Source organism: Schistocerca cancellata, chromosome 1, assembly GCF_023864275.1.
Source record: "Schistocerca cancellata isolate TAMUIC-IGC-003103 chromosome 1, iqSchCanc2.1, whole genome shotgun sequence".
Taxonomy (NCBI): domain Eukaryota; kingdom Metazoa; phylum Arthropoda; class Insecta; order Orthoptera; family Acrididae; genus Schistocerca; species Schistocerca cancellata.
In genome coordinates this window covers 329,181,152-329,190,723 of record NC_064626.1, presented here as the reverse complement: position 1 = coordinate 329,190,723, position 9,572 = coordinate 329,181,152, and positions in this window count along the sequence as shown.

The following is a 9,572-nucleotide window of genomic DNA, read 5'->3' as shown; positions in this document are numbered from 1 at the left end:
AGACGCATGTTCTAGAGTTTCTTACATTTATAGCATAATCAGTTTACCTCCAGTGCCACCAAGGCCTGATACGCCCCCTTTATAGAAACAGGGTTCTTGTATCAGGGCCACGTCCACTTCCTGCCTCCACAGGCAGCGGCTCAGGGTGCACAGACGCCTCTTTACTGTGCCGCAGATTAATCTGCGGCACCTCCAGTCTCCGTCTTGCTGCCATCTTTGAGGTCTTTGAGAACCCTGACAGTACCTGCGAGAACCCTAATTTAATAACAATTTCAGGTCCTGCTCCCGCATTGCCTTCAGGGACTCCTCCCTGACCTGCACCACCAGGGTTCGTCCTTCTGGTCCAACCTTCTGGTTGATCACTCTCCAGTCTTCTGTCGAAACTTTTGGGTTCTGGCCCCTATTTTCTCGAACAGAGTCTTAAGAGAGACATCCTTAAGAATCTTTGGTACCCATATTGACACCTTTGCGGTCTTAAGAAGCTCTGCTACTGTCTTGACCAGCAGCTTCGCATCTTCCCATGGAGATTTCATGGGCAACTTGTCCTTAAGCCATTTCACCATGTGCACCTCCTCACAGTCAACAATGAGGGCACCACTATCCAGATAGACCCTCCTGAAGTTGGGTCCTGGACCAGCACCTCCTCCCCCCCCCCCCCCACCCCAGTCTTTTCAAAGAGGGCCGTCTGTACCAATTCCTCCTGCTGCGAGGTGACGGCCACCAGTGTATAGACTTCCTGGATAACTGCCATCCTAAAAACCGAGACTGCAGTACTACAGGTCTGTTTCCCTAGTTCTTGCCTCGGTATTTTCTGGACACGCTTATCCAGGGAGGAGAGAGATTCCTCCCTTATCTTCTTGCTACCTGTTTTCGACGTTGTGGGTGTCTGTGTATCCCCTTCAACCTGAGACAGTTTTTTCCTGGGGATCTTAGTCTCAAATCCTTTTAATTCCATCCACTCGTCATTAGGAAGCCATTCTTTCCCTTCCTTATTCCTTTGGTCCCTGAGTATTTTCCTCCTCTGGGCCCCAGACAAGGCTTTCATCTTAATCTGGTCTAGCTTCTCGGTTACAGTCCCCACTTCTGCCTCAGGTGTAGGCGCTGATTCAGTAGTGGAAATGCCTTCCACCGGTCATGGCCCCGATGTTTGGGTGTCTGAGGTCGCAATTTGCCCCTCAGTTTTTTTCCTTTATTTTCTTTAATTGTGTCCATATTGGTCCAACGAGATTTGGGGATCTACACGGTCCACACCACGTATACCTCACGCAGTGGAAGGCTACTTACTCAGGGAGGTCGCCCAGTATCCCCGAGGCCCCGTTTGCGACACATCGTCCCATGTGCCACGTACCCTTCGGCACGGATCGTATCACACCTTGGTTTGAGAAAGGGAATTGGGTGGGACTAGGAGTGGACAGGGAAGATGGGACGTTGTGGGACACTCTTAGTCTGATCCATCGGCTGAGGCCTTTCCGGCACTAGGTCCTCTACCTTCGACATAGCCCTCAGCTTCACATGGATACGCAAGCCTCTCCACATGCAGGGACAGCGCTTCGTCAAGGTGGTATCCCTCAGATATGACGGTGGCTGATAATTCTAGCTTCTCCAAATCGGCGCTTCAGCAGCTGCTTAACTGGATTTGCAATGTGCAGAGGTGCACCATCTTGCATAAAAATGAACCCATCCACACATCCACGCTGTTGGAGAGCTGGAATGATGTGGTTGCGCAAAAGACACTCATAGCACTTACCAGTGACGGTACAGGTAACAGGACCGGAAGCACCTGTCTCTTCGAAAAAATATGGCCCTATGATAAATGATGCCATAAACCCGCACCACACAGTGACGTTTTCAGGATGAAGTGGTACTAGTTGATTTTCGTGTGGATTTTCCGGTACCCATATTCGGCAATTCTGCGTATTGACATATCCTGTCAGATGGAAGTGGGCTTCGTCTGTCCACAAAATCTTCCACGGCCAATCATTGTCCATTACCATGCGAGCAAGAAATTCTAAAGCTGGCAGGCCAACAGGAAGCAACTCGTGCACATGGGTAATTTTGACTGGATAGCAAAAGAGGATGTTTCGTCGAATTTTACGCACCGTGCTCACGGTACGTCCAATGTTCGGGCAATTCTCCATGTACTACACGTTTTCACACCACTACTCGTCTCCTCTTGCTTTGCTGTGGCCACTGCTTACAGTGACGTATAATCAATTCGTTTTCCCGTCTACCAGGTTGCACAAAAAAAGAACCCGTTTTTTCGAATTTCCGAATCATTTTCTCCAGACCCACGGCAGTCATCCGACCATCGCCTTTTTTCGAACCCTTCAGTGTCCGGAACTTCTGCAGAGCGGTGTGTGCACAGTCATCATTCCTGTAATACAGGTTTACAAACAGAGTGCGATCTTGCCTTGAGACAGTCATGGCGAACGTCGCAGAGGCGAAAGAAGGAACAGCCGTGTACGCGGTCTGTTCATACCAACTTCAACGGGTCGTACACATAAAAGGTGTTCTCATTGACGTATTCTGACACATACATCGTCATCTACTGATCTATTTTCATACTTTTTTTTTCTTCTGCCATATGTTTGCCTCCTTCTCCGATAATATTCCGTTGCAATTAGACGTCATTCTGACCAGTGGTGTTATTTCTACAGCGTTTTGGAAGTTTAACTATAATTATAATCACGCTGTGTATTCGATATTAACAAATTTCTCTTATTCAGAAATGTTTTTCGTGACAGTTGCAGTGTATAATATATATCGTCTCTACTTCCGCCATCATCATTTTACTACCCAAATAGCAAAACTCATGTTCCTAATCTGATTTCTTAGCATCGCCTGATCTAATTCGACTACATTCCATTATCCTTGTTTTCCTTTTGTTGATGTTCATCTTATACCCTCATTTCAAGCCACTATCCATTCCGTTCAATTGCTCTTTCAAGTTCTTTGGTATCTCTGACAGAATTACGACGTCATTACAAACCTCAAAGTTTTTATTTGTTCTCCGTGAACTTTAATTCCGACTCTAGATTTTTCTTTCATTTCCTTCACTTCTTGTTCAGTGTACACATTGAGTAAAATGGGGGATAGGCTACAATCCTGCTTCTTTCAATTTTCAACCACTGCCTCCCTTTCATGTCCCTTAATTCTTATAACTGCCATCTGGTTCCTGTACAAATTTTAACAAGCCTGTTGATCACGGTTTTTTCTTTTTCGTCTTTTTTTTTTTTGGGGGGGGGGGGAGGGGCATTAGTCTTCTGACTGATTTGTTGCGGCCCGCCATGAATTCCTCTCCTGTGGCAACCAATACATCTCAGAGCAGCACTTGCAGTGTAGGTCCTCAGTTGTTCGCGGATGCGTTCCGATCTCTGTGTATGTCTTAAGTGACGCCCTATCACCCTGTCCCTTCTTTTTGTCAATATTACCCATATATCTATCCGTTCTCGTTTCTGCCACATCTCATTACTTTCGTTTTTCTTCGATTTAATCGCAGTCAGTATTCTGTACTCATTAGATTGTTCATTTCATTTAGTGATCATGTAATTCTTCTTCACATTCACTGAGAATAGCAATGTCATCAGTGAATCTTATCATTGATATCCTTTCACCTTAAATTTTAATTCCACTCCTGAATCTTTATTTTATTTCCATCATTGCTTCTTCGATTAACAAATGGAACAATAAGGCGAAAAACTAGATCCCTGTTTTACATCTGTTTTAATCCGAGCGAGCACTTCGTTCTTGCTAGTCCCCTCTTATTATTCCTCTTGGCTATTGTACATATTGTATATTGTATATTACCCATCTCTCTCTACAGCTTACCTCTTATTTTTCTCAGGATTTTGAACAAATTGCACCATTTTACATTGCTGAACTATTTTTCCAGGTCGACAAAGCCTGTGAACGTGTTTTGATTTTTCTTCAGTCTTTCTTCCAATGTCAAAGCCAGAGCTGCGTCTCTGGTGCCTTCAAATTTCCTGAAGCGAAACTAAGTGTATCACATCCTCAATTTACTTCTTCATTCTTCTGTACATTATTCTCATCAACAACTTGGATGCATGAGCTGTTTAGCTGATTTTGCGATGATTCTCGCTCTTGTCAGCTATTGCAGTTTTCGGAAAGGTCTGGAGGATGTTTTTCGGAAATTAACATGCCATATCGCCAGAACCATACATTCTACATACCAACGTGAATAATCATTTTGTTGCCACTTCCTCCAGTGATTTTAGAAATTCTGATTTAATGTTTTCTACTCTTTCCACTTATCCGCTCTCTTCTCTGCAGGTAACAGAGGAATTCCCGTTGCACTCTCAATGTTACTACCTTTGCTTTTAATATCACCGAATGTTGTTTCGACTTTACTATATGTTCAGTAAGTTATGCCGACAATTATTTGTTTTTAGTTTTCTTCGCGTTTTTCATGCAGCCGTTTCGCCTTAGCTTCCTTTCACTTCCAACTTATTTCATTAGTAAGTGATTAGTATTTATGTATTCCTGAATTTCCCTGTGCACTTTTGTACTTCCTTCTTTCATCGGCCAGCTGAAGTATTTCTACTGTTACTCATTGTTTCTTCGCAGCTACCTTCTTTGTGTCTAAGTTTTTCTTTCCAACTTCTCTGAATGCCCTTTTTATAAATGTCCATTCCTCTTCAATTGTACTTCCTACTTAATTATTTGAAGTATTCCTCATTACTGTATTTATAGCCTTAGAGAACTTCAAGCGTATCTCGTCATTCCTTAGTACTTCTTTGCATATTGATTCTTCTTGAGTACACCTCAGCCTACTTCATCACCACTACATTGTGATCTGAGTCTTTATCTTCTCCTGGTCATGCCTTACAATCCAATATCTGATGTCAGAGTCTCTGTCTGGAGAACATATAATGTAACTGAAATTTTCCCGTACCCCTGGCCTTTTCCAAGTATACCTCCTTCTCTTGTGAGCCTTGAGCAGATTATTTGATATTACTTGCTGAAATTTATTACAGAACTCAGTTAGATTTCCTCCTCTCTCATTCCTTCTCCCATGCCCATATTATCCTGTAACCTTTTCTTCTACACCTTGCCCTACAACTGCATTCCAGTCCCCCATGACTACTAGACTTTCATCTCTCCTTACGTACTGTGTTAGCCTTTAGCATTCTCATACACTTTCTCTATCTCTTCAACTTCAACCTGCGACATCGGGATGTATAGCTGAACTACCGTTGTCGGTGTTGGTTTGCTGTCGATTCTGATAAGAACAACCCCATCACTGAACTGTTCACAGTGACACACACTCTCCGCTACCTTCTTATTCATAACGAATTCTTATCCAGTTATACTATTTCCTGCTGCTGTTCATATTACCCAATACTCATCTGACCAGAAATTCTTGTCATCTTTGCATTTCACTTCACTGACCGCTACTATAGCTAGATTGAGCCTTTGCACTTCCGTTTTCAGATTTTCTAGCTTCCCTACCACGTTCAAGCTTTTGACATTCCACATCCCGACTCATAGAACGTTATCCTTTCGTTGGTTACTGTATCTTTTTCTCATGGTCACCTCCACCTTGGCAGTCCCCTCCAGCAGATCCGAGTGGGGACTAATCCGAAACTTTTTGCCAATGGAGAGATCGTCATGACACTTTTTGAATCACAGACCACATGTCCTGTGGATACACGTTATGTGTCTTTAATGCAGTGGTTTACATTGCCTTCTCATCCTCATGCCGTAGACCATTGCTGATTCTTCCGCCTGTAGGGGCAGTTTCCCACCCCAAGGACAAGAGAGTGCCTAAACCTTTATCCGCTCCTCCGTCCTCATTGACAAGGCCGTTGGTAGAATGAGGATACTTCTTATGCCGGAAGTCTTCGGCCGCCAGTGCTGATTATTAATCAAAATTTAAGCAGTGGCAGGTTTCAAACCTGGAACAGAAGACGTATTGATTACTAATCAAAGCGCTACTCCTACATCCCATCTGCTTAATTTTCTACCGTTTTCCAGATTCTTCGATTTTAATCTACTGTTAACCAACAAATTGTGGTCAGAGTCCAGCTATGTGCCTGGAGATGCCTTACAATTTAAAATCTGGTTCTTAAATCTCTGTCTTACCATTACATAATCATTCTGAATATTTCCGGTGTCTCCACGTCTCTTCCACGTATACAACCTCCTTTTATGATTCCTAAGCCAAGTGTTACCGTTGATTAAACTATGCTCAGTGCAATATTCTACCAGGTGGCTTCCTCTTGCATTCATTTCCCTCAGTCCATATTCACCGACTATTTTTCTTTACCTTCCTTTACTGATATCGAATTCCCTCATCACAATTAAACCTTCGTCTCATTTAATTGTCTGCATGATTTCTCTTATATCATAACAAATTTCTTGAATCTCACTTCTTGCAGCTGTGATTCACAGTCATAAAAATTTTTTTGAATGACGTCATCTTTACGCCAGTGACTGTCTAAGTTTTTATTACAATTGCAATTTCAGCTTTAGGCCATTATCAAGTGCTGACATTATGGCTTTACATTACGTTGACATGGCTTAAAGCCATAATATCAGCACTTGATAATGGCCTAATACTGAAATTACAATAGTGTAATAAAAACTTATAACAGTCACTGGCGTAAAGATGATGTCCTTCAAAAAATTTCTTGAATCTCTTCATCATCTGCCCACTCCTGTACTACCCTTTTTTGACTTTGAATTTATAGCCCCGCATTCACCTGACCAGAAGTTCTGTTCCTCCTGCCATCGAACTTCACTAATTCCCACTATATCAAGCTTCATCCTACCCATTTCCCTTTTCAAATTTTCTAACCTATCAGCCCCGTTAAGGAATCTAATATTCCATGATCAGATCTGCAGAATGCCAGTTTTGTTTCTCCTGACGACGACATCCTTCTCAGTAGTCCCCGCCCAGAGGCAGAAATGGGGAACTACTTTACCTCCAGAATATTTTGCCAAACAGTAGAGCCGCATGTCCTCGGGAAGAATTACGGCTGTAGTTTCCCTGTGCTTTCAGCCGTTCGCACTACCAGCACAGTAAGGCCGTTTTGGTTGATACTGCAAGGCCAGATTAGTCAGTCACCCACACCGCAGCCGCTGCAACTACTGCAAAGGTTGCCGCCCCTCTTCAGCAACCACATTTTTGTCTGCCATCTCAGTAAATACCTCTTCGTCGTGGTTGTACCTATGTACGGCTATCTGTATCGCTGAGGCACGCAAGCTCCACCACCGACCGTTCATTGGGGGGATTATTATTATTATTATTACGATTATTATCATATTAGTGACAGCAGGAACACTAGTAACAGTGCTGCCAGTGTTAACTTTATTAGTTCACAGTCAGTATAATTTTGTCACATTGTCGTTATAGGCCCTCGAATCATTATAGTACTCATTTTTCGTATTAAACTTGTTATTTCTTAGGTAACTGTGATGTATAACGGGTACTGTACGTGTGAAATCCAGGTCTGTTGTAAGAGAGAGCCAGATGGCCCTGCTCAGATCAGGTTAGATAAATAAATAATAACTATCTGCACAAAAATAGTCGTTTATTGTTATTATTAGGCATGTTCTGACAGTTTACACGAATGGTTCAAACAGTCCGTCCTGTGCCTCAATACATGCTGCATATCTTTATTTTAATACCCGCCCAAATGTGAAGAACACCTAAGGAAGTGCCGGGATGGAAAAGTGTGTGTAACACTTCGACTCAACTGAATTTGAATGACAGCTACTAGTACATTCAACCCCCTTTTTAATTACCACTTAAATTAAGCACAATGGAGAAATGAACGCAAAGATAATTACTAAAATGACGCTACAATTTAATAAAGTTACTAGTCAATCTCTATGCTAAATAGTTACAAAAATGGGCGGGAAATGAAATTTGTCATCTGACTACTAAATGATAAACAAGTTAAGTATCACAAAGAGATTTATTTTACCTAATAAACATGTAAACATGCGATTCACTGAACAATGATTTAATAGAACAATGACACAAACTGATGGTTTTGAGAATAAGTAGTTGGCAATTTATTTATAAAGGGTCCTATTAAGAAATAGTAAATACTGTAAAGTATTATGAAAGGGTCAATGAACAGAGATAGTGACAAACCCTGATTGTGCGACAGAATGCCGATCGGAAATGAAAACTCTGTGAAAAATTCACATACAAAGTCGAAGGTACAGTAGCGCCAAAGCTAGAGCGTAAGCCGCTGAACACGTTAGAGAAGAGTTACGGGTCCCTGCTATGCTGGCGCCGCCAATACTTTAGCACCAAGATCTCAGGTAGTGTGTACAAAGCAAACAGCAGTCTAACCCCTGTACTGCTGGGTTCAGCGATGATCGATGACAGCTGATGAAACCCGATGACATAAATTCCGAAAAGAATCTAACTTCTGTCCAGATCACAGTCACTCTTAAGTCTGCGCAAGGGTATCTCCAGGAGCAGACATTATTAATGCACCTAGTCTCCCTGTCAGTCCAGAGGAGACTTCCTATCTGGTGCACAGTGCACTGGCACCCAAAACTAGTACTTCACGACCCCACCGCGCTCCAATGTTTACAGTCGTAAGATGCCCGGGGAAACGCTCCTGTCAACTTTTGTTCAGGGCACTTCGCAAAATACAACCAAGCTGGGTGGCAAAATATTTGTACTAATCGTGGTCGTTGCCGTCAATTTTCAATAGGACTCTCTGACGTCGCATCACATCTTCTTGATTGGTCCAGTCACTTCCCTACTTTTTATTTAACGCGCGAAAGCAGTGGACAGCGTATGTGGCAGTATTACAGGTCCTAGGAGATAATTATCATCATTCCCGCTCAAATGTTCACGGGGCACCTTCGCTGGTGCAATCTAACAACAACGTAACAGCAAGCTGCGGTCAAGTGTCAAATAGTTGTGACTTCGGTTCAATATATCTGATGGAACAGAATGACCATGAGAGCAGTTGTTTTTCAGTTTTTATTTCTAAGACAATGATTTTATATCAGTTGGCCAGCCTCATTTATCGTTATATCCAAACGATTTATGCATATTAAGTTACATTATGTGGTGCTGTACTAATAGTAATGTACATAGTTAACTCATGTAAGCCCTCCCTCAAACCTGCCATGTTATATCTTCACAGATCCGATGGCGGCACCTTTAGTGTGTTGAAACCGGTCATCTAGTAAACAGTGTTTAAGCGATCTTGGCTTTTGAATTATATCACCCCACAACACACTATGTTTTCACTGCCTAACAGCAACCGCTTGCCGGTTCTCACAGTCTCACATGTGGCTGTTTCTGCTGTTAAAATACTCGTCGTGTGTAAAGAAGGGCTCATCTGTAAATGAAACGTGTGTATGGAAGACAATACCACTCACTGTTTGGTGTGCACAAACCGCATACGGCGTGAGTAATCAGATGATCCTAAACCACCGTTCTTTGGCGACGGTATACATGTAGGTTGATCTCGAGCATTGCTCTCCAAACAGACAAGTGGCCTGTTCCCAAACAACGGGCTACAGCACGTTTCATTGTTAAATGTATGGATCACTTCATCTTCAATATCTGTTGTCCT